General features: G+C 34.6%; 1 pseudogene; it reads right to left on the reverse strand.

Annotated features, from left to right (window-relative positions):
• Window positions 1–1,273: 1,273 nt before the first annotated feature.
• Window positions 1,274–10,950, reverse strand: LOC111394425 (annotated as a pseudogene).
• Window positions 10,951–26,572: the final 15,622 nt, after the last annotated feature.

Below are 26,572 nucleotides of genomic sequence, written 5' to 3' on the forward strand. Positions count from 1 at the left end.
GGTATGTGACTTGCTATTTGATTTATGTGACCAATTATGTGGTTATTCGTGACCAAATATTAAACCGTGACCTTAAAATTCGTTAATTTGTTACTGAAAAATAATTTGTGACCAACAAATTTGAAAATATGCGACCGATAGATAAATTGTAACTTGTATTTTTTTTTATTTGTGACCAATGAAATAAATTGTAAGCTATAAAATGTTTGATTTGTAACATCGAAATAATTTGTGACTTATAAAAGTTTTGATTTGTGACTTCGAAATAATCTGTGATTAATTAATTTGATAATATGTGACCAGTAAATAAGTTGTAATCTATAATTATGTACATGTGATCATTAATTATATAATTGTGACCTTATTATATTTAATTAATAAGCTAATATCTTATTTTTGCATTTTTAAGCTTAAAACTTGATTTTTGAATTGTCAATACTTAATACATGCGATTTTTTCCCATCTTGTTTTCGATATCCACTAAATCAGATGAGAAATCTGCCCTTTAGATTTAAAAAAGTTGTTTTGGTTCACGGCTCTAATAAAATAATCACTTTCAAAATGTTTTTTTTTTTTTTTTTTAGAGTAAAAAGAAAAAGTAAACAATCCTCACTATTAAGTATTAACCCTGTTTTGCCATCGCGTCTAGACGCACCCGTCTCGGACCTTTTTTGAGCATTTAAAATTTTTTTTTTGCTTATTTATTTTATTTTTTTGTGCCTAGGCCCGCTATTTTTAGACTTCTACATTTTTTCTTCAATTATTAAATGATTTTTAGATTGATTTAAAATTCTAAAATAATAATTAAAAAAAAAAACGATTTTTCACGCTTAGTCTAAAGCTTGGCCTCCATGTCTCGTCACGCTTTCCACTTTTTAAAACACTAATTTTACTATTATGATAAACTATATTTTCTAAATTTAACAGATTAAAAAATGAACAATTATACGCACACAAAAAAAAGGAATAAAAATTTATTTTACTTCATATATCTCTATAACTTTGAATAATTCCATAGGTAGAAGAAATTATTAACAGAAATGATATAGGTGCTATGTTGACAGCATCTGTATGGTGCATTTCCTATGTGTGTTGTGTCAAAAACTAATGAAAAACTGTATTTTTCTGTAAAAACTCTTGTCAAACTTTTTCTATATTTATAGCAAAACTATATATAACTTTTAAGAGATGAGAAGAAAGGTAATACAAATATAGAAGGTTAAAAATAAAATAAAAACGCATTTTTATTTTTGAATGGAACCAAAGAATCATTTGAGAAAAACAAACTATGGAAGAAATTTCTATATTTTTAAAATGCAAGGTATGTCTATGTAATATTCATAAGCCCATATATAACAGTTGTCGTCAGAATCAAAGTTAGTCAAATAAAATAAATACAAGACATTTCAAACTGAAGAAGAAACGAAATTACTTGAACTGGACAATAGCAAACTCGTATTCCCTGGTTAGTAGCAACTATCTGCAGACAGAACTTGAAGACCAGAAAGCACATTAGAGAGCAAGAAATGGATATTGCTTCCGTCCGTGCTTGGGTATCAACTTCTCCAGCAACTTGACTGGCACCCCCTTGAGCTCTAAGCAACATTAGCAGAAGAAACAGTAAAGACAAAATCACTACCAGAGACATTTAAGATAGAATAGCACAAGAAAGTCATGAGAATGAGTGCTTAATGCTTCTTACCATGTGGTTTAAAATTGATTAATGGAGGAAGAAAACGTCCATTCGGTAGACGAACATTTGGATCCCGCAACCCATCAAAGGAAGGGTGTATCAGTGCTTCCAGCTGCGCTGGAATAAGCAAAACCAAAAATGAGAATTTTACAGATTGCGAAAATAATATGACATTGTTACGGTCTTGTAAAAATGCCCTTGCCAGCTACACATAAACCCACCCAAAGCATGTGTTCTGAAGTACAGAGAGGGTAAGCTGTATTGTTAAAGGTTGAACCCCAACCTTAAGGGTCCCCCACCGCCCCTGCCATGGAACATCGTGAGGGAGGTAAATCGCAAGTTATGCCTCCAGGGATATAGGGTGGAAGGCTGCTTGTACACTTGCATTTACCCAAGAGTCAAATCCATATTTCAGAATTCGAACCCTTGACGCGGTAGCCTCAAGCAAAGCTGAATTTCTCCACCCTCCCTTTTTACCACTTGGAGATGTGCCCTGGGGGCAAGGGTAAGCTGTATTGTTTTTTTTTTTTTCTTTTTTTAACGAGGTGTCCCAGCTTGCGCCAGACTATATCCTCGTCCCTGAACCTCCGGCCCCTCAGCTGCTCAGGGAGGTAAATCGCAGGTTGTGCCCTTGTTGGTTCCCAAGTTCCCACATGGCTTTTACTCCTTCCCCAAAGGGAGCCTCCTCCATGGTTATTATATCACCAATCTGCTCCAACCCTTCCTCTGGTTATTACAACACTTAGCTGCTTCAATCAGGAATTGAACTCCCCACGCTTGGTTCCAGAGCCCCCCAATGTGATTGTTCTGCCAACTTGGATGTGCCCTGAGGGGCTGGGTAAGCTGTATTGTTTCTCCTAGGGTTGGTGGTGTTTGAGTTGTGATGCCAATTATGGAATTATAACTCAAATACTGGACTATGATGAAAACGGGTTCAGGCCTAAATTGTTTAAAATGCTACACTTCATTGCCCGATAACACACTTGGTGAGCCCAAGAACTCGAGCCCAAACCTGAGGATTACGTGTGTTGCTCCAAGACCGTTAGATCCCTCATCTCAGATCAATGGTTGGATGGTTATTAAATGTCACGCCTTTTGCGTGACTCTTGACTGAGCCTTATTCATTCGAACCGTCCTTAGAACTCTCTGGAAAACCCTAGCCTTTTCTGTTTGTTTTCTCCTTCGTCTCCTTCAAGTTCCTTGAGTGATCTTATGTGATTTGGGGGCTATATTTTCTGTGTGAATAATGTGAATCTGAGTGATTCCTCGTGAGAAGAGAAAGTGTTGTTATACGATCTAGGGTTTCCTATTCGGTCTTGTTGAAGCAACCACGTTCGATCCTTTTATTGTGGGGTTTCTTGGGGTTTCCTCTTGGGTAATCTTTACCAGTATACAGAAGGGTACAATGAGTATTCTGAGCCCATGATTCGATGAAATCTTGTGTCAAACCTTTTGATTTGGAGTCTGTAATATACAGTGATATTCTTTGGTTAATACTTTGTGTATTCTTGAGGTTCTTGACATAATAGTGATATCAGAGCTATCGGTGGAGATTGGGCTTCGTTCGACAGAGATCTGGTTGTGAGAAAATAATTTTCACAGTCAGATCTAAACGATTATTTGGATTTTTCGATTTTCTCTAAAAAACTTAGATCTGTTTCCTTTTCTCTCTCTCTTTTTTTTTTAAGATCTGATATATTCTTTTTCGTTCATACTTGTTTACATTGAGATTCGACTAACGTTACCTTTGTTGTGTAATTCGAATTCTTACAGGCGTACTCATTGAGTAAACTCAGTGTTCAGTCTCAATCCTCGGGTGACCAGTATTAATTCTCGACTTCTTGGTTATCTAGTAGTCCTTGCTCGACTACTATCTTTGGTTTGCAGTCTTGACTCATCATAACACTTAATCTATTTTTGTTGTATATATAATATGCATGTTGTTACTGAAAATTTAATATACAGTTCAATAGATCTTCATGTACATTATAATATATGTTCGTAGTTAAAAATTTTTGGTAAACTGCTTTCCTATCCATTGTCTGTGTGATACATTGGGAATATTATTTCCTGCTTCTTGATCTTGATGTCCTAAGTTGAGCCTTGACTTGAGGACATGATCTTCATGGAATCCTGGTGAACTTGGGCATTTAAGGCCTGAAGTGTATTGCACTGTATCTACTGTTACTTCTTGATATCGGTGAATACTTAATGTGCTTTATATTTTTTTTTGGTATTGATTCTGCATCTTTTATTTTGTTGTTGAACACTAAACTTCAAAAATAAATTTTCTTGTGTTGGTTAAAAATTCCAAATGACAACAACTACGTTTGAACTTGGGGTTTTTAATGGAAAATGGGATTTCCTCATTTGGCAACAAAAAATGAAAGGAGTTCTTGTTCAACAGAAAGTTGTAAAAGCTATAACTGGCGATTTTCCTGATACTATGACTGAAGCACAGAAAACTAAATGTGATGAACTTGCCTATACCTCTATCATATTGCATTTATCTGATCAAGATTTGAGAAAAGTTGGGAAACATGGTAGTGCTAGAGATTTGTGGGAAAAACTAGAAGAACTTTATTTAGTTAAGTCCCTACCAAATAAACTGTTTCTCTTAGAAAGATTCTTTAGTTTTAAGATTGACATGACTAAAGACTTAGAAGATAACTTTGACATCTTTAATAAATTGGTACAAGATATTACCAATGCGGGAGATAAAGTGTCTGATGAATACAAGGCTGTGATTCTTCTAAATTCATTACCTGAAATGTATAACGATGTCAAAAGTGCCATTAAATATGGCAGGGATTCATTGACTCCTGAAATTGTTATTAACTCTTTAAGGAGCAAGGATCTGGAACTTAAAACTGAAAAATATGGAAGGCATCCTGAGAGTTTATTTATTAGAGGGAGGTCACTTAATAGGCAAAATCATGGTCAGGATAATCAGAGTTATCAAGGAAATAACAATAACAAGAAGAAATGGAAAGGAAGACCTAGGTCAAAATCTAGGACTGGAAATAGAAAGTGTTATGGATGTGGTAAAACTGGTCATTTCATTAAAGATTGCTATAAGAAAAAGAATGAACAAAGAGAGAAGAAAGTAGATGAGGGAAATGTAGTTGAGCCCCTAGAAGATAAAACTGTAGATGTCTATGTTGTTACAGAACCTATTACTAACCTTAATAATGTAATTTTTTTTTAGAGTAATGACTAGGGTCAAGAGTGGATCCTTGACTCTGGCTGCACCTTCCATATGACTTCTAAAAGAACTTGGCTAAAAAATTTTAAAGAAATAAATAGTGGTGAGGTAGTAATGGGTAACAGTGCTACATGTAAAGTTAAGGGAATTGATAGTGTGACTTTAAAATTTGACAATGGATATATATTTACTCTAGAAAGAGAAAGATATGTTCCTGATTTAAATAGAAATTTAATCTCAATGAGAAATCTAGATGACATTGGCCTACAAGCTGAATTTGGTGATGGATTGTTAAAAGCAATTAAATGTTCACTTGTCATATTCAAGGGTGCCAAAAGAAATGGTATATATGTCACTAGAGCTGAAGTTCTTTCAAGTCACATTGCTGAGTCCTCAACAGCTGAGGTTGATGCCACTTTAAAATGGCACAACGGTTAGCTCATGTGAGTGAAAGAGGTCTGCACATCTTGAATAAAAAGGGTGTTTTTGGAAAAGATAATATATCAAAAATCTCATTCTGCAACATAGACTTCATTTTAATACCGAAAAGCATGAGACTACTTCAATTTTGGAATATGTACATGCTGATTTATGGGGGGCCCTCATCTACCATCACTCAAGGTGGAAACAAATATTTTTTGTCCCTGATTGATGATTTTTCAAGAAAGGTTTGGATTTTTCTGTTAAAACAAAAGTCTGGTACTTTTGAAAAATTTAAAATTTGAAAAACCTTAATTGAAAATCAAACTGGGAAGAAAATGAAGATTTTAAGGACGGAGAACGGTCTAGAATTTTGTAACACTAATTTTGATCAACTATGCAGAAATAGTGGAATCCTAAGAAATAAGACTATTCCTTATACACCTCAACAAAATGAAGTTGCTGAGAGGATGAATAGGACAATTCTAGACAAGATTAGATGCATGATGATTAGTTCTAGTGTTCCAAAAGTGTTGTGAGGGTGAAGCTGCTATAACAGCAGTATATATCATAAATAGAATCCCTTCTAGTGCCTTAGATGGTAAAACCCTTGAAGAAGTGTGGTCTGGAAAAATTCGAGATTATGCCCACCTTAGAACCTTTGGCTGTGCAGCCTTTTCCCATCAAAGTGTTGGGAAGCTTGTACCTAGATCTATAAACTCTGTTTTTATGGGGTATCCTGACGGTGTAAAAGGCTATAGATTGTGGGATAGAAGTGTGAAGGGATTTAGAATGATCACTAGTAGAAATGTGATTTTTAATGAGTGTGATATGCCTTGCATAACTAATAAACATCAAGAAACTGATCGTGGGAAAGATAAAGATAAGATGATTAGGCTGCAGGTGGAGCCTTTATCATCCCCTGACATACTGATGATGTTCAGGAAGAAACTGGGGAAGTTTCTGATGAAAATATAGAAGGTGAAAATGAAGTTCAAGAAGTTGGTGAAGAAGAAACTTCATTAGAAGGTTATCAGTTAGCCAGAGATAGGGTTAGAAGAGAAATAAGGGAACCCATTAGAATGAAAGATTACCTATCTATAGCTTTACTGTCTTATCAAGATCTGGCCTTTAAGGAACCAAAAACATATGAGGAGACTGTGAGTTGTCAGTCTTCAAAAGACTCGCAATTGGCTATGGAAGAGGAAATGAACTCTTTAAGGAAAAATGAAACCTGGATTTTGGTTCCTAAACCTAAAGATAAATCCATAGTTGATTATAAGTGGATTTATACAATTAAGGAAGGAAATACAGTAAATCAGCCCATTAGATTTAAGGCCAAATTAGTGGCAAAAGGGTTTACACAGAAACCAGGTATTGATTATAATGAAATTTTCTCACCTGTAGTTAAATATACTACCATACGTGTTATGCTTGCATTAGTTGCACATTATGATCTTGAACTTGAACAAATGGATGTAAAAACTATCTTCTTGCATGGAGACTTAGATGAAATTATCTATATGAGTCAACCACCTGGATATGTTGATAATAAGAACCATGAGCATGTGTGCTTGTTAAAAAGATCATTGTATGGACTTAAACAATCACCTAGACAATGGTATAAACGTTTTAATAACTTTGTGTCATCTGTAGGCTTTCTTAGAAGTTCTTTTGATCATTGTCTATATTTTAAAAAGGATAAAAGTGAATCTGTGATTGTTTACCTGCTCCTTTATGTGGATGATATGTTGTTAATTGGACAGCATCTTAGTGATATTAATGAAATTAGGAGATCTTTATGCTCTGAATTTGAAATGAAAGACTTAGGACATGCTAAAAGAATTTTAGGTATGGATATTAAGAGAAATAGGTTCAAACAGTTCCTTTTTCTATCACAATCAGCCTATGTGGAAAAAGTTTTATCTAAATTTTCTATGCATGAATAAAAAACTGTCACTTTACCACTTGCAAGTCATTTTAAATTGAGTAAAGATCAATGTCCTGTTGATGAATCTGATGTGAAATACATGTAAAAGGTCCCCTATGCTAATGTTGTGGGGTCTGTTATGTACACTATGGTGTGTACCAGACCTGATGTAGCCTATGCTATTAGTAACCTAAGTAGATTTATGGCCAATATTGGCCCTGAACATTGGACAGACTTAAAATGGTTACTTAGGTATATAAAAGGAACATCTAACTTAGGTTTATGCTTTAATTCCTGTAAAGAAGGTATTGTGTTAAAGGGTTTTGTTGATTCTGATTATGCGGGGGACAGGGACAATAGGAAATCAACCATATCTTACATGTTTACTTTGTGTGGCGCTTGTGTGAGTTGGAAATCACAATTACAATCAATTGTTGCACTGTCTACCACTGAAGCAGAATATGTGGCTGCAACTGAAGCCATAAAAAAAGCTTTATGGCTTAAAGGTTTATTGTGTCAATTAAATGTTCTTTCCAAACCAGTAGTTGTATATTCAGATAGTCAAAGTGCTATTCATCTATGGTAAAACCCTGTTTTTCATGAAAGGACAAAACATATAGATATTAGAATGCATTTCATTTGTGATGTAATTCATAATAATTCAGTAGTACTTGAAAAAATACATACTGAATTCAATCCAGCTGACATGGGAACTAAGGTACTCTCCCTTAACAAGTTTAAATCTTGTTTGAAAATTCTGAAAATTGATACTGGGTAATTCTATGTGAATTGCAGGTGGAGTATTGTTCATCTTGATGCAGTGATCTAAGGGACGTGAGCTGTTAATGTTTCTAAGTGATGAGTCCTGTTTGAGTCATTGGCATCAAGGTGGAGAGTGTTTGAGTTGTGATGCCAATTATGGAATTATAACTCAAATACTGGGCTATGATGAAAACGGGTTCAGGCCTAAATTGTTTAAGATACTACACTCCATTGCTCGATAACACACTTGGTGAGCCTAAGAACCCGAGCCCAAACCTGAGGATTACGTGTGTTGCTCCAAGACCGTTAGATCCCTCATCTCAAATCAATGCTTGGATGGTTATTAAATGTCACGCCTTTTGTGTGACTCTTGACTGAGCCTTATTCAGTCGAACCGTCCTTAGAACTCTCTGAAAAACCCTAGCCTTTTCTGTTTGTTTTCTCCTTCGTCTCCTTCAAGTTCCTTGAGTGATCTTATGTGATTTGAGGGCTATATTTTCTGTGTGAATAATGTGAATCTGAGTGATTCCTCGTGAGAAGAGAAAGTGTTGTTATACGATCTAGGGTTTCCTATTCGGTCTTGTTGAAGCAACCACATTCGATCCTTTTATTGTGGGATTTCTTGGGGTTTCCTCTTGGGTAATCTTTATCAGTGTACAGAAGGGTACAATGAGTATTCTGAGCCCATGATTCGATGAAATTTTGTGTCAAACCTTTTGATTTGGAGTCTGTAATATACAGTGATATTCTTTGGTTAATACTTTGTGTATTCTTGAGGTTCTTGACATAATAGGTGGTGGCTGTAAGAAAGAGTATTGTAGAATCTTATTCTTGGTGCATTAGACATATAAACAGTAGTGAATTTCTACCAGTGACTATGAAATTCCAATAAATTTGATGACACAAAAAGCCCTTGATAGGCACAATATAACACTAGAAAGGCCTTACTGTCCAAACATTGCCTTCCAGGATATATGGACTTGGAAATTACAGAAAGTTCGGAAGGATGAGAAGTGTGTTTGGTCATGCTTAAAAACTGCTTTTTGAAACTATCTAAGAGCCAAAATCATCGCGTGGAACCCACAATTTGTTTATAGTGAAGAATTTGGAGAAAAATGAAGAAATGTCATGAATTGAAAATTTTCTACTATCAGTTCATCGAAATTTCTGATATTCAGGGGCGGACCCAGAGACTTTTGACTGTGGGGTCAAAAATGAAATTTTTTTCGAACAACGTATCATTAACGAAAATAAATTCATAGAATTAATGAATTGGAGTGGATAATTAATTGGAATTTGGAACCCCAAACCCAAATAACCGTTTCAGTAGCAGAAAATTTAAAAAAAAAAATGGAAAAAAAATGACCCCACATGACCCCATGTGGGTCCGCCCCTGCTGATATTCACAGCCGTGCATCGTAGACTTGATTGCAGTACCCTTGATACAAGACCAACAGCTTCTACAGGCATGTGCTTGTGAAATATCTGAAGAAGATGATAGAGTCAAATTACACAAAGTAAAATATGACCACATCAAAATGAAGCACATAGTATCCTTGCTACCTTGTGCAATGGATGCGCTTTAATTTGAGGGAATTTAAACTCAGTGTAGTTGGGGTTCATACATTTGATCTCCTCCCTTATTGGGGTGTCCAAGGCCTACATGGAAATAAGCATTTCTAAAGTAAGCTGATAAGAAGGAATGCATTAATAGAAAATAAATTTTAATAAAAATTGAAGGATTCTTCTAATCCTGATTACCTTAATTTCAACAAGCTGATCCACTCCGCTTTCACCAGGAAAGAGGGGCTGCAATTTTCAAGAAAGTCGAAACTCTAACCTTCAGTACATGAGCATAACAACTTTCTTAAAAAAATAAATAAAATAAAAAACAAAAAACACAAGTTCTCTTACCCATCCTAGGCTCCTAGCAATAATTCGGCCAGAACACATCCAGCAGACCAGATATCTATGGCAGTACTGTAATATGTCGCGCCAATTATAAACTCAGGAGCTCGATCGTACCTAGAACTTATATAAGAAATGTTCGCTTCTCCTTTTACCTATAATTTAAGCCATAAAAGAAGTAAGACGAGCACAAGGCGAAAGAAAGGCATCCGATACAGCAGGAAAAAAATTATATACCAGTACTTTAGCACTTCCAAAGTCCCATAGTTTCACCTGATGAGTGTGCGGATTAACCTGTGAATCACATGAAAAACTTGGAAGTTAACAAACTTAAAATAATGCAGAAAGCTGAATTTTGCACGTCATTATAGTTTTGCCAAAACATGTGTGCCTCAAAAACCTACCAATAAATTTTGAGGTTTAATGTCTCTGTATCATACTCCAATACTGCCATGGATATAAGCCAGTGCTCTAAAAATATGTAAGGAAAAATCAGTGGTAACTAAGTATTAGACCAAAATAACAAGAAAAAGAAAACAAAAGTGCAAGTAAAAAACTTGCCTGATAAGCATAGAGTTTCACATATATCATTTGCATCCTTTGGCTCATCTTGTTGTAACGTCTAATCACCCGATGAATGGATTCAGGAACATACTACAATACCAAGTTAAGGTAAAGCTCATCCTTTTCCGTAGTTGAAAAGAAACAATGCTTCAAAGACACCACATTAGGTGGTCTAGAATTCGCATGGTTTGCAGCCCGCAGTTCTTGTCTTTCTTATCTTGAAGAACCTGTTTGATTGCAACAGTTTCACCTGTCTCCAGACATTTTACCTGCAAGAGCATATTCATAGAAGATCTTAAAAATGCCTGACCATAAATTATTCAAGCAGCAAAGAGGAGTAATCTCTTACTAAAACACCAGGACTTTGTACAAAATTACCAGCAGCTACCTGAAACACTACTCCGAAAGATCCCTGTCCCACAACACGTTCTGCCATGTAGCTGATAGTCTAGAACAGTACAAGGCGAAATTATGACAGAATAGAAGAACAAGTCTACCAAACCTAAATGGAGATAGGATCCAAAAATCACCTGCTTCGGCTGGCCCTTTTTACCACCAATAGTTGTAACAATTATGTGACTTTTTTCTGTTCCATTACCATTGACAACAGCTGGTTCCATGTCGCCTATCACAAAATAATAATAATAGGAACCATGACCATCTGGCACAAGGCTGCAAGTCTACAATGAAATAAGAGCTCAACGAAATAGTAATCAAAACGTAAAGACCAAATTATCTACCTTGTCATCCCTAATTTTCATGTCATTCATCTCATTTGGAAGCCTACCAAGACTGACGGTATTTCTACTAGATTCTATAACACAAGATGAAGGAACTACACATGCTGAAGCCATTCTGATCTTAACATACAAACCAAAGCACGTTTCCTACAAAACTTGCCACCAAATGCCAAGAAAACCAAGAAACAACCTGCAGCGAACGGCATGCTAGTTCATGGAACCTTTGGAATTATAAACGCTCAAATTATTTCAGCCTTCAGGTTAGTAATTGTCTTTCTTAAGAAAAGTGAAAACTGTAACACGATTGTCATTATAACCGGAAAATATAAGCAAGACAAATATCTAGAGGCTAAGTATCCAATTAAGGTTGAGTGAAGATCATCAAGAGGAAGAGGCAAAAGATTAGCTCTGATTTTCGTGACTTTCTTGGTGAAACATAAAAGTGCCCAATCCATTCCCTAAAATTGCAATAGGACATTGAAACGTGAACAGCTGCAGGGAAGGGAAGGCTAAACTCTTCGGCCAAACAGAAATGGGCAACAACAAAAGACAAGATGAGGTGTCATGGAAGTCCCAAAGGTTCAACAACTTAATGAAGCTAGGATCATATCCACAGAGAGATGATTTTTCCATTGATGTCTACAAGTCCACCATAAAAGAACAGATAGGTTAGGCATTCGAGTATGATAATGTCTATCGATTAATAGATTCAATAAATAAAATTATTGACCCAGAGCTACTACATTTCTTGTGAAATTAATTCGGCACTGCCTTTGTACAAGTTCAGTGAAGATAATTACAAGCCAATCTAAATCAATAACACTTGGAAATAAATAAATTCCAACTGGGCGTCAAAAGGAAAGAAGGAAATAAACTAGGCAAAGATTTTTTTTGTCATGAATCAATTCAAGAAACAAATCCCGGATGAAGTAAAAAAAAAAAGGTTGAACCCCAACCTTGAGGGCTCCACGACTCCGTCCCTAGAGCTCCGTGAGAGGGAGGTAAATCGCGGGATATGCCCCAACAGATCAAGAAACAAGAGTTGTTTGTACACAGCGCTTATAATGAGTCCAATTTCATATCTCAGAAATCGAACCCCCACACTGCGATTGTCAGCAAGACGTGAGATAACGTCACTCTTGCCCTTTGCACCACTGGACTATGCCCGAGGCAAATCCCGGATGAAGTTATTAGCAGGTTGATGGTCAACTCATCTTGGACTAAAGAGCAGAAGACGGAGAATTTTAAGAAAGTTCGGGATAGATTCTAAAACTGCAACCTCAGAAAGTTAAGTTCAAGATGGCAAAAATTAAAAAACTTTATTTCATCCAAAAAAGAAAAACAGAATTAAAAACATAAAAAAATTCCAGCTTGATATTAAAATGACGAAAAAAATCGGCAATGAACTGTTAAAGAAGACTAGGCCTAATGAGATCTGGAAAGCAATCGAAATCATTTAGGGTCCATTTGAGTACAAAGGTGAAATTTGGATGGAAAGAAAACGAATTTCAGGGAATTGAATTGATGGAAAATTGTTTTCCTGGAAATTGTAAATTATTGTGTTTGATTGATATAATTTTTCACGTGAAAAATGTTTAAATTAAAGTGTTTTTTATGTCCGTTTGACTTTGTTTTATATGAAAATTGTCAATTAAATGGATATAATTTACTGGTATTTGGAATAAAATTTGTTTCCATTGTAAAAAAATTAAAAAAAAATCATTTATCTCTTCATATTAGTTTGGCTTTGTTTTATATGGAAATTATCAATTAAAAAAAATATTTACTTACAATAATTCTTAGAATTTGTTCCCATTGTCAACCAAAAAAAAAAAACTGCAACAAGTAACCTGGAATTATATTGGTGAGAATTCTAATACCAGCAAAAGCAAGAAAAAAAAGGGTTTCCAAGAAAAGAAAGAAAGGCAATTCCATGACAAAAAAAAAAAGACAAACATCCTCCAAAGTGGATTTTCCAACTCCCATGGAAAACAATACCTAATCAAATGGTGCCTTACTGTGCATTTGGTTTATATTTCTGCAGCAAGTCTAAATTGATAGTTTCCGTTAGTTTGACTCCAAAAACTGTCAATTGACCCCAAAAATTAAAAATTTAATAATTTCACCACATAAGACAGGGGGTATTTTGGATAAAACGTGTTTTTCCTATTAAATCAAAAAATAAAAAAATAAAACCACAATTCATTTGCGTCTCTTCATCTTCCCCAAATCAAAACCACTCCACCCAACCACCACATTCACCGCCGACAGCCACCACTACCCACCGGCATCACCACCACCCATTTCTCTGAAAACCTTTAGCTCCACAAAACTCACACATCACTTTCAATGTTATTGTTTATCTTTAACAGCAGTTCATCATTAGACGAGTTTTCCTTTTCTTGCAACTTTAAGCTTAACTCCTCCGCAAAGGCTCCCTTGACATAATTCCAAACAATTTAAGCAAATATTATAGGAACACTCAGTGCAGCTTTTGTGGTAATCCACAATGGAAGTTTTGTAGTTGCTGCTCCATGTTTCGATTCACCATTTAAAAATTACAATAATATTAAAAGATAGCCAAATTAGGGTCTCAATCACACAGTCAACTATTGCGATTTGCAACGGGATGAAACTTACCAGCAATGTAAGTTTTGGAAGCCTAAGTTGGCATGTGGAATCTGGACTTCATTGCCTCATTTGCCTGTTAAATAACATTTAAGACTAACTAATTTGACATCAAATAAGGAAACAGATTTGCCACACAGTGACTGAGCATGATGTTGGGAAAACCTATGGATACTGGTGGCTGTCGGCGGTGAATGTGGTGGTTGGGTGGAGTGGTTTTGATTTGGAGAAGAAGGAGATGGGATAGGAAAAATATGTTTTATCCAAAATACCCTTGTCTTATGTGGTCAAATTATTAATTTTTTAATTTCTGGGGTCAACTAATAGTTTTTGGGGTCAAACTAACGGAAACTGTCAATTTAGACTTGAGCTGCAAATTTTTAAAAGGTTTGGTACTTACGGTTGCACAAATGAAAGGTTTGGGCAAAGTCTACTAATAAACGAAATGTTTGATACCTTGGCTGCAATTTTCCCATTTTGAGATACTATTTTCGAATTATAGAAAATGTATTTGGTTTGTCATTTTGAAACGGTTTCTCAGAACAAAAAACTAGAAAAGACGTTTGGTTGAAAATTTTTAGAAATTATTTTATGACATTTATTCAATTAAATGATTATTTAGTAAAACATAATAATTTTATGTTAATATATTACCAAATAATATATATTTTAAACTTGATGAATTTACTATTTTTTCTTGCTACAAAAAGAAAATAATAGATAATAAATGTTTTGAAATTGTTTTATGATATTTATTCAATTAATTTGATTATTTAGTAAAATATAATAATTTTATGCTAATATATTACCAGATAATATATATTTAAACTTAGTGAATTTGATATATTTTTTTTACTATAAAAATAAAATAATAAATAATAAATGTTTAGAAATTGTTTTGTGACATTTATTCAATTAATTTGATTATTTAGTAAAATATAATAATTTTATGTTAATATATTACCATATAATATATATTTTAAACTTGGTAAATTTACTATTTTAAAAGTATCGCTGAGCATCAAAAAAAAAAAAAAAAAGAAAGAAAGAAGAAGAAGAAGAAGAAGAAGAAGAAAATGGTGTGTGAGCGTTTTCCTCATTTTGAGTTTTTTAACTGAAAATACTCAAAACGAAAAAAAAAAATTGAGTTTTCAATTATAAATTTTTCCTTATTTTCGGAAATGTATTCTCGAAAACGAGTGACGAAATGCATCTTGGACATTTTCGAAAACTAAAAACAAAAAACGGCAAACCAAACGCCTCCCTAGAAGACCATAAGAGGAAAAACGGTTTATTTAAAAAAAGCAAAAAGCAAGAAATAACTAGTCAATAAACAAACCTAAATGAGTTAATTGTTCCAAGGGTTACTGAACTTAGGTTCATATCTTTGATTGGTCACTAAAATTTAAAATGTCGAGTTTTCGTCACTAAACTTAAGTCTATGTCTTCGATTGCTCATTGAAGTTTAAAATGTCGAGTTTTAGTCATTGAACTTTGAAAAATATTTTATGTTACTTACTGAACTTTGAAAAATACTGTACATTACTCGTTGTAAATTCGATATTTTTCAAAGTTCAACAGTTATGTTAGTGAGTAGCGTATGAAATATTCCAAAATTCAGTGGCCAAAACTCGACATTTTAAATTTCAGTGAGCAATCTAAGACATGGACCTAAGTTTAGTCAGCAATCAAAGACATTGACCTAAGTTCAACGACCAAAACTTGACATTTTTTTAGTGACCAATCAAAGATATAGACATAAGTTCAATGACCATTGAAACATTTAACTCAACCTAAGTTGATGAAATTTGTACTACGTATATTCCATACTTTGCCCAGTTTCCAAGATAAAAGGAAAGAGTAAAAGAAATAAAAGCCTAGAAAAAAAATCTAAAATAGAGTGACAACAACCAGAACTGAAAACCGAACAAATTCACAAAATAAAACAGATTCAAAACAGGCAAGAAGCAAAAATGTTTAAATAAACGTACCAATCAGGTTGAGAATTAGCGAAGTAAACAGCTCCAATTGGAAAACTAGATCCAGATAACACCAATCACAACATGAACTGTACCCGATTTTCCAAAATCTTGATCGATCAATCATGAAATTTTTTATTCTTGACCGAAATGCTCAACTAGTTTTCCAAGCCCAGCAAACTTCAAGTTAAGGTTGGGCAACAATTCCTCTACTTTTGATGATATTAGTATTTGATAATAATCCAATCAACAAAAAGGGGAAACTAAGGGTATTGACTATGAGAATTGATTTTTTTATTATAGAAAAGTATGCTCCACTTGTGAGTGAAGAAGTCAAAAATGACAATTGGAATAATGAAATAACCGTCAAAAAATCAATGAATCATTACAGGTTCGTTAGTCTCCGCTTGTTGACTGTCTAACATATGCTTTACGCACTTTTTCGACATTAATGTTATTTGAAAATTCAAATTGACTTTTTAAACAATATATATTAGACATCCGAGCTTGGCGAGCCACCAAGCTCGTTGCCACATAAATTGAAGTCAATTAGTTTAACATCCGAGCATTTTGATATACTTCAAACTTTCGAGTCTTTGAAAATAAGAAATAATTACGAAATGTTTATACATTATGGGCAACCATCATAAGAATCATTCAACGCCTACATTGTAGTACTGTTTGAAATTTACTATTAATTATTTTCATGAATAAAGCTTTTATCTAGTCATTCTAGAATTAGCTATTTTCTACCAAATCTTTAGGATAATCTTACTCTATTGGGTTGTTAGCAGATTTTTTTTTTTTTTTTTTGTATATTTAGTCGAGCTCTATGTCTATAAGTCCCCGTTTGGCCCCCATTATATTAAATTTCATTTTTTCTCTTCTATTTTTAATTATACAATCTTCCATAAAATAATATTACACGTAAATCGAAATTTTTTCCTTCTTTTTCAACAATTTTTAAAAAAAATATTATTTCATCCATTTTAATTTGAAAAAATGGGGTCAAATGGGTTCTAAATAGCCCATTCTGTAAGATTTTTATTGCATTCAGTTTTCTCATTTTTTATTGGCTTTTGTCCATTTTTTAGTCCATTTAAAGAATGCGGTAACTTTCTTTGCTTGTAGTAATCTTTCTTTGTTGAGTGTCCATTTATTATCATTAGTATTAGTGCGGGGTTGAAAAATACAAGAATGTAAAACACGTGAAGAGGTGCTTTAAAGCATCAACTTATTTATTTGCACTTGTGTGGTTAATTTCATGGATTCTGAGAATTTCGTACAGCCTGCAATTCTATGCTTTGATGGTCACTATGACCATTGGAGCATGCTCGTGGAAAACTTCTTGAGGTCCGAAGAATACTGAACAGTTATTGATACTGGAGTAGCAAAACCAACAACAGGTGTTGTGCTAATAGATGGGCAAAAGACAGAGCAAGAACGGCTGAAATTGAAAGATCTTAAGGCAAAGAATTACGAATTCCAAGCCGTTGATCGCTCAATTCTGCAAATTATTCTCAAGAAAAATACTAGTAAGCAAATTTGGAATTCTATGAAGAAAAAGAATCAAGGGAATGTAATGGCCAAACAGATGCAGCTCCAAGCACTTCGTGGTGAATTTGAAACTTTACAAATGAAGGTGGGAAAATCTGTTTTAGATTACTTAAGGACGATGGCAATCGCTAATAAGATGCTGATACATGGTGATACGTTGGAAGATGTGATTATTGTTGAAAAGATGCTTCGCTCCATGCCAACAAAATTCAATTGTCTGTTCAAATGAGAAATCAAATGATATTGATGATCTTTCTCTTGATGAGTTACAAAGTGTTTTGCTAGTTCATGAGTTGAAAATGCATCAACAAGAAAAGGAAAAACGAGCGTTATAAACCTCAACTAATAATAATTTTCGACGTCAAAAAGAGAAAGGAAAGGGCCGAGGAAACAATTATGGTATAGATACTCCTATACATTTTTTTGAAGATAATCAGTTTTCTAATACACCAGGAAGAGGGGGAGAGAAAGAGAGGAAAAGGTCATGACAACAATCATTCAACATATTCTAAGTGTGTGTTTGAGCCACATTATTTTTGAAGAATGTATTTTGAAATAGTAAATTGATGGAGAATGTGTGGTTAAGAATAAAGAAAAAATTTGGATTTGTAGGTAATATTATTTTATTGAAAAATGTGTGATTGAAATGATGTCAAATCACTGTTTAAGAATATATATTTTTTCAAAATAATGCAGCTCAAACATGGCCTAAATCAAAGTCAGCAGACAAAGCAAGAGTTGAATGCTGCAGATTTCACAAATATGGCCATTACTAGTCTAAATATCGAGCCAATCTCAAGAATTATGATGGTAAGCAATCCCATTTTGTGGATAAAGAAGAAGATGTGTCTTTATTAATAGCCTGTCATGTGAAGGAGGGAACCCACAAGAATTTGTGGTACTAAGACACAGGTTGCAGTTACCATATGCGTGGAGAGAAGTCTGCATTTTTTGAATTGGATGAATATTTTTGTGATTTTGTGAAATTTGGCAACGGTTCTAAAGTCTTTGTTATGGGAAAAAGGAAATATAGTAATTTAGACAAATAGAAGTTCTATTCAAACCATTTCTAATGTTCTATTTGTTCCAAATTTGAGAACAAATTTATTTAGAGTTGGTCAACTACAAGAAAAGGGATATGAGATCTCTATCAAAGATGGAGTCTGCAGAATTGAAGATGAAAAATTGGGCTTGATGGCTAAAATCTATCTCCACAACACCACTCACTCGTATTTCTCTACAAGATTCAAAGAGAATTAATGGTTATGGCATTTTCACTACGAGCATCTTAATTTTGGTGGATTAAAGACTCTACAATAGAAGAATATGGCGATGGGGTCTTTCTCAAATTTTAGCTCCTTCTTAAGTTTGTGAAGAATGTGTTGTTAGCAAACAATACATTAATCAATTCCAACAAGGAAAATCATGGAGAATATATATATATATATATACACCTTTATTGATGATTATAGTTGAAAATCTGGATTTACTTTTGCAAGACAAAGCCGAAGCCTTTCTAGCTTTTAAAAGCTATAAAGCATTTGTTGACAAAGAGGTTGGCAATCCTATAAAAGTTCTTCACACGAATAGTGGTGGAGAATATAATTCAATGAATTGCAGATTTTGTGAAACCCATGGAATCAAGAGGTAACTTACAGCAACTTATAAGCCCCAACAAAATGGCATATGTGAGAAGAAGAATCGCTCTATTCTTAATATGGTACGAAACCTTTTGACAGGGAGTTGTATTTCGAAAACTTTTTAGCCCGAAACAGTTGATTGCAATATTCATATTCTGAATAGAAGTCCTATACTTGTTGTTCAGGACATGACACTGGAGGAAGCATAAAGCAGACGAAAACCATCAATAGATCATTTCAAAATTTTTGGGGTTGTATGCCCATATTGCATACTAGAAGAGGAAAAAGCTAGACGACAAGGGAGAAAAATGTAGTTTTCTTGGTGTTAGTAATCAATCAAAAGCTTATAAGTCTTACAATCCTAGCAAAAAGAAAATACTTATTAGTCGAGATATTGTTTTTGATAAAGATCAAATTTGGCAATGGAACAAAAATGTTGCTGGAGAAGGAGAAAAAGATGATGAAGCAAAACAGTCCCAGCAACAACCTTTTCCAACAATTGTTGCACATGAGAGTCCTCAAAATGAACCTTCTATAGCTTCTAAAATCACCCAAACAACACATGAATTTGACGAACACATTGAAGTAGTAGTTGGATCTCATTTTCATCATGTTCAAAAGAAGCCGGCATGGATGCCAGATTATAAGGTAATTGAAATTGATCAAACCGAAGATCCATTCACACACTTTGATCTATTTTCAGATTGTAATCCTACAATTTTTGAAAGTGCTGTTAAAGAATCAAAATGGTAGAAGGCTATGGATGATGAAATAGCAGCTATTGAAAAAAGAAGACACCGGAATTGACCGATCTTCCAAAGGGGCAAAAGACAATTGGTGTCAAGTGAATTTAGAAGACAAAATGGAAGGAGAATGGTGAAATTGACAAGTATGAGGCACGCATGGTAGCCAAGGCCTATAAGCAAGAGTTGGGAGTTGATTCCAAAGAAGTTTTTGCTCCAGTTGGTAGGCATGATACAATTAGATTAGTGATTCTATTGGTAGCTCAAAACTCAAGGCCTATTTTCCAATTAGACATGAAATTAGCATTCCTCCATGGAGATTTGAATGAATTGGTGTTTATTAGTAACCTCCTAGTTATGTTAAAGTTGGAAATTAGCATAAAATGTATAGGTTAAAGAATGCTCTATATGGATTAAAATGAGCTCCACTTGCTTGGTATAATAGTATAGAAGCTTATTTTTTGAAAAAAAAAAAAAAAAAAAAATTTCAAAAATGTCCTTATGTTACACTTTTCATAAAAATTTGAGATGGAGAAAAAATGCTCATTATCTACTTATATGTAGATGAGTAGTAGAGCCATGTTTAAAAAATTTAAGGAATCCATGGTAGTTGAGTTTGAAATATCTGAAATGAGAATGATGCATTATTTTCTTGGTATATGATAAGTGTATTTTATACACTTATTCGGTATCTTAAATAACGATATTTGATGGTTCTTTTGACAAACTATATCCTAAATTTTTGTCTTTCATGTTTAATAGGTGAAATTTTATGAAGAAAAAGGAATTGAAGGAATGAAGCAAAAAAGGGTGAAACGCAAAAGTTTGGGACCAAGTTGTAACAATTCAATAATTGATCCGGACTATGAATTGAATATTGAAATATTTGGAGTTCAAATTAAAATATAAATATATATATATATATATATATATATACACGTACATGCAGAAAAGAGGGAGAGTGCTGGTTGGGAAAAATTGGGAATCACCTTGGAGTCAAACATTGTGACTCTAATATATATATATATATAGAAAACGAGAGTTTTAGGAGAGAGACAATCAATTTATTATATTCTCACACACTTTCTGCCAAAATAAAACACGTACGAAATTTGAGGGCTAGCAGTGTTGAAAATTAATTTGCAGCAACTTTAAGGGAAAACAAATATTGGCAGCTTTGGGAACACGAAATTGCGGCTACTAGGGAGGAAAATTAAGTGCTAACTGCTAAAATTAATTACCACACGAACAGAGACACAAAAGACGGCAGAAGACGGAGATTCACGTACCAAAAGTCTAATCATGTTCTGTCAAAACCTGGTGATATCTTCTATGAATATATCTTGCTTTTCTCTTATTAATATGAGTAGCTAAATTTAATTTTAGGGCGAACAATGTAATCTATTTGTGACCTTTATTTTCTTTATTTGAGATTATTGTTCTTTTATATTTTATGTGTAAATTTTAATTATGTTTTTAATGTTTTGAATTTTCTGGCCAATTATTCAATGATTTTGTGAACAATAATTATGCAAAGATGCGGATTATTATTTAGACCGCATATTAAAATTCAGTAAATTAATATAATATGTAGAGATACCTATATTAATTGCTGCGGTCATATAGGAATTATTAGAAATGTTATTTCATTTAATTAAATTTAATTTTTATAGAGATATGAAATTGAACTAATTAAATAGACTCAACGAGAACTCGAGATGAGTAATTTGAATACAATAGAAGAATTCGACCGAACACTACTTTAGCTTTATGAATCTCGATATTAGAAATAAAAGTGACCAATAGGTGAATTTGTTCCACCCTAATCCCCATTTATTAATTGAATTCTCACTAATTTTTTGTTACATTCACGAAATTTCTAGTAGTTAGATTTAAAAATCACATTTAATTATTTTTTGTTTATTTATTTTCATTAAATAGAAGTAGGAATAATAAATTGAGTACTAAATTATAGTACTCGTGGGAACGATAATTCGGACTCAAAAGGTTTACTTTACTACTTGTCACGATCCGTCCACTTGCGGGATAAAATCAACAAGAATTTTTTAGCCTTAATTAATTAATTTTTTTATTTTTAATTGTTATTTGATTTGCTTATTTTCTTTTATTTACAGAAAACTGTGTTCGTTGTATGCTCCGTGCCCAAGGCGACGATCTTGAACCGTTTGATTCGGAAATAGAACGTACCTTCAGACGAAGACGTAGGGAACACAAACAAAAACAGCAACATCAAATGGCTGACAATCTAAACAATTTTATCCCTATACAGTCAATTGGACAAATGACCGCGAGAGCTCAACAGCAAGAGCAAAGAGAAGTAAATGAAGGGAACTTGCTAGTTTCTATGTTTTTTACACCTATAGCAGCACTCGCGCGGTCCAGTATAGTATATCCAAATTTTGGGATAAACAACTTCCAGATACGGGTTGATTGGATTAATTTGATGAGCAACACTCTGCAATTCTATGGGTTACCTCATGAGAATCCAAACACACATATCTCAAGGTTTCTCAAGAATTGCCAGAATTGTCATACTCTTGGGGTTAATGAGGACGCCATGAAACAGCGATTATTTCCATATACACTGAGAGATGCGGCATTGGAATGGTTGGATGCCGAACCAGATGGAAGTATTACCACATGGGAGGAACTTACTAGGAAATTCTGCAATAAGTTCTTTCCACCAGCTGAGGTAGCAAAAATCAGGTTGAAAAATCAAACTTTTCAACAGAGAGATGGGGAGAGCTATCACGAGGCATGAAACAGATTTAAGGAGTTGATGAGGAAGTATCCAAATCATATGATCATTATTAGAAATCAAGTGCAGTATTTCTACACGGGACTTTCACCACCGTCCAAATCTCAAGTGGATTCCTCTGCATGTGGATAGATCATAGGGAAATCTGGCAACAATGTATTGATCTATTTGAGTTGATTGGTACTACTCATTCCGTGTTTTCATAGAAAGAGTGGTGCCTCCAAAAGTAGCAAGAATATATGAATTAGACAGCACAACATCTACCAACGCCCAAATAGTAGCATTAACAGAATAGGTAGAGTTATTGGTGAAGTCACAAACAAAAAGAGCACATGCAGTGATAACTGGACCATCTTGCGAAAACTGCGGAGCAAATTACCTAACAGAAAATTGCACATCTATGAGGTTTCCGGAAGAACAAGTCAACTTTATTTAAAATGGCTCTCGAAATTTTAATCCCTTTTCACAAACATATAACCTAGGATGGAAACAACACCCAAATTTCAGATGGTCGGATAATTAGCAAGGTAGCAGAAAAAACCAAGTTTGGGGGCGATGTTCAACCAATACATGCAAAAGACATACAAAGTGTTCCAGCAGATTGACACTAACTTCAGCAAGCATCCATCAAGAAACTGGAAACTCAAATTGGATAGATAGCTCAACAGCTTGCAGAACGCCCACAAGGGACATTGTCAGGCAACACAATGGTTAATCCAAAAGAGCAAGTGCAAGCTATTACAACTAGAAGTGGGGTGCAACTTCCAGAGATATATGTGAAAAGATCAGATAGAAAAGACAAAGAAGTAATGGGTGACAAGGTTGGGACAGAAGCAGAGTCTGAACAGCCAACTAACGAGGAGGATAAAAGGAAAGAAACACCCACAGTGAGAGCACCTAGCCCCGTGAAAGCTTATGTCAGTTATGTGCCACCAATCCCCTTCCTCAAAGGTTATAGAGAAAGAAGTTGGACAAGCAGTTTGCCAAATTTGTGGAGATTTTCAAGAAACTGCACATCAATATTCCGTTTGTATATGCAATTACCCAAATGTCCAGTTATGCTAAATTCTTGAAGGAGATCCTGTCTAACAAAAGAAAGCTGGAAGAACATGAGATTGTCTGCCTAAACGAGGTGTGTAGTGCAATTCTATTGAAAAAGCTATCTCCTAAACTAAAAGACCCAGGGAGTTTCACGATACCTTGCACAATTGGTTCTAATTATTTTGAGCATTCCTTATGTGATTTAGGTGCCAGTGTTAATTTGATGCCCCTCTCTATTTATAGGTCTCTTAGATTGGAAGAAGCAAAACCTACAACAATCTCATTGCAACTGGCTAAGAGATCAATCAAACGACCGAAAGGAATTATTGAAGATGTGCTAGTGAAAGTTGATAAATTCATTTTTCCGGCTAACTTCATCATTTTGGACATGGATGAAGATTCAAACATCCTCTAATCTAGGGAAGACCCTTCTTGGCTACCGGAAGAGCACTGATTGATGTTTACGATGGAAAGATGATTCTTCGAGTGGACAATGAGCAAGTCATATTAAACATGTTCGAGGCGATGAAACATCCACTGACTTCAGACACTTGTTACCAAGTAGATATTCTTGAAGATTTGGTGGCAGATACATTTGAGACAGAGCATCAAATAGTTCTTTATGACGCAAAAATTGCACAATCGAGAACAACAAGTGCAGAAAAAACTGAATGTGTTGTCAACTTGGCTAAGCAACCAATAGGAAGAAGACATTAGCAGTATGAATCTCTTGGTAACAACCCTTCACCCCCAGTACCCTCAGTGAACAAGACACCGACTCATGAACTAAAACCCTTGCCTTCACACTTACGTTATGCATATTTAGGATAATCTACAACACTTCCAGTAATCATTTCAAATGACATGATAATGGAAGAGGAGAATAAATTGTTGGAGATACTTAAGCAGCACAAAACGACAATTAGATGGACAATAGCTGACATAAAAAGAATCAATCCAACTCTTTGTATGCACAAGATTTTAATGGAGGACGAGTCAAAGCTGTCAGTAGAAGGACAATGCAGATTAAATCCAACCTTGAAAGAAGTAGTGCGAAAAGAAGTGCTGAAATTACTGGATGCAGGTATTATCTATCCAATCTCTGATAGTTCGTGGGTGAGTCCAGTGCATGTTGTGCCAAAAAAGGATGGAATCATATTGGAGAAGAACGAGAACAACAAGCTGATACCAACACGGTTAGTGATAGGGTGGAGAGTATGTATAGATTACAGAAAGCTAAACAATGCAACCAGAAAGGATCATTTTCCATTGCCATTCATTGATAAGATGTTAGAGAGATTGGTGGGTCATTCTCATTACTGCTTTCTGGACGAATATTCTGGGTACAATCATATAATTACTACTCCAAAAGACCAGGAGAAAACAACATTCACATGTCCCTATGAAACTTTTGCGTTTAGAAGAATTCCTTTTGGTTCATGTAATGCACCTGAACCTTTCAACGGTGCATGATGGTCATATTCTCTGACATGGTGGAAAAATACATTGAGGTATTCATGGATGATTTTTCTGTGTTTGGAGATTCATTTGATGATTGCTTGGATCGGTTGGCTCTTGTATTGCAAAGATGTGAAGAGAAGAACCTAGTGTTAAATTGGAAAAAAAAGTCATTTCATGGTAAAAGAGGGGATAGTGCTGGGCTATAGGATTTCCTTAAAGGGCATTGAAGTTGACAAAGCCAAGATACAAGTGATTGAAAAATTACAGCCTCTTAATTCAGTTAAGGGGATCAGAAGTTTCTTAGGACATGCAAGATTTTACAGAAAGTTCATTCAATATTTCTCAAAAATTACAAAACCTCTGTGTAATATACTGGAGAAGGATGTGTCATTTTACTTTTCTGATGAATACTTAAATGCCTTTAATACTTTGAAAGAAAAGTTAACTTCTGCACCTATAATAGTAGCACCTGATTGGGATCTACCTTTTGAACTTATGTGTGATGCTAGTGAGTTTGCAGTGGAAGCGGTGCTTGGCCAACGTAAAGGAAAAGTGTTACATGTAATCTACTATGCAAGCAGAACCTTGACATATGCTCAGATCAACTATGTAACAACAGAAAAAGAGATGCTAGCAGTGGTCTTTGCCTTCGACAAATTTCGTTCCTATCTGATTGATTCAAAGGTGGTAGTCTACACTGACCATACAATATTGAAATATCTGTTTGAGAAGACAGATGCTAAACCTAGGCTGATTCGATGGGTTTTGTTACTGCAAGAGTTTGACATTGAAATTCGAAACAAAAAGGGTACAAAAAATTAGGTAGCGGATCATTTATTAAGGCTGGAGCAACTGCATGATTCAGATGATGTGGATATTAATGAGGTTTTCCCAGATGAGCAGTTATTACAGATAGAATAGGCTCCGTGGTATGCAGACATTGTTAATTACTTAGCTAGTGGCTATATGGATCCTGATCTCACCTATCAGCAGAAGAAAAAGCTGCTTCATGAAGCGAAATTCTATTATTGGGATGATCCAAATTTATACAGGAGAGAGGCAGACCAGATCATTAGGAGATGTGTGCCAGAGGATGAAATGAAACATATCCTTTCACGGGTTCATGCTTCGGCTTATGGAGGACACTTTGGCCTTACTAAAACAGCAGCAAATGTGCTTCAATGTGGTTTCTTTCGGCCTACACTGTTCAAGGACTACTACAGTTTCTGTAGGTCATGTGATAAGTGTCAAAGAACATGTAACATATCAACGCATCACAAGATGCCACTTAACAACATTCTGGAAGTGGAAATATTTGATGTCTGGGGGGTTGATTTTATGGGTCATTTTCCATCATCTTATAACAATCGATACATCCTAGTGCCAGTGGACTATGTCTCTAAATGGGTAGAAGCTAAAACATTGCCTACAAATGATGCAAGGATGGTGGTGGACTTCATAAAGAAACACATCTTTAATCGCTATGGATCACCTAGAGCCATAATAAGTGATGGTGGAACTT

Source organism: Olea europaea, chromosome 1, assembly GCF_002742605.1.
Source record: "Olea europaea var. sylvestris chromosome 1, O_europaea_v1, whole genome shotgun sequence".
NCBI classification, from domain to species: Eukaryota; Viridiplantae; Streptophyta; class Magnoliopsida; order Lamiales; family Oleaceae; genus Olea; species Olea europaea.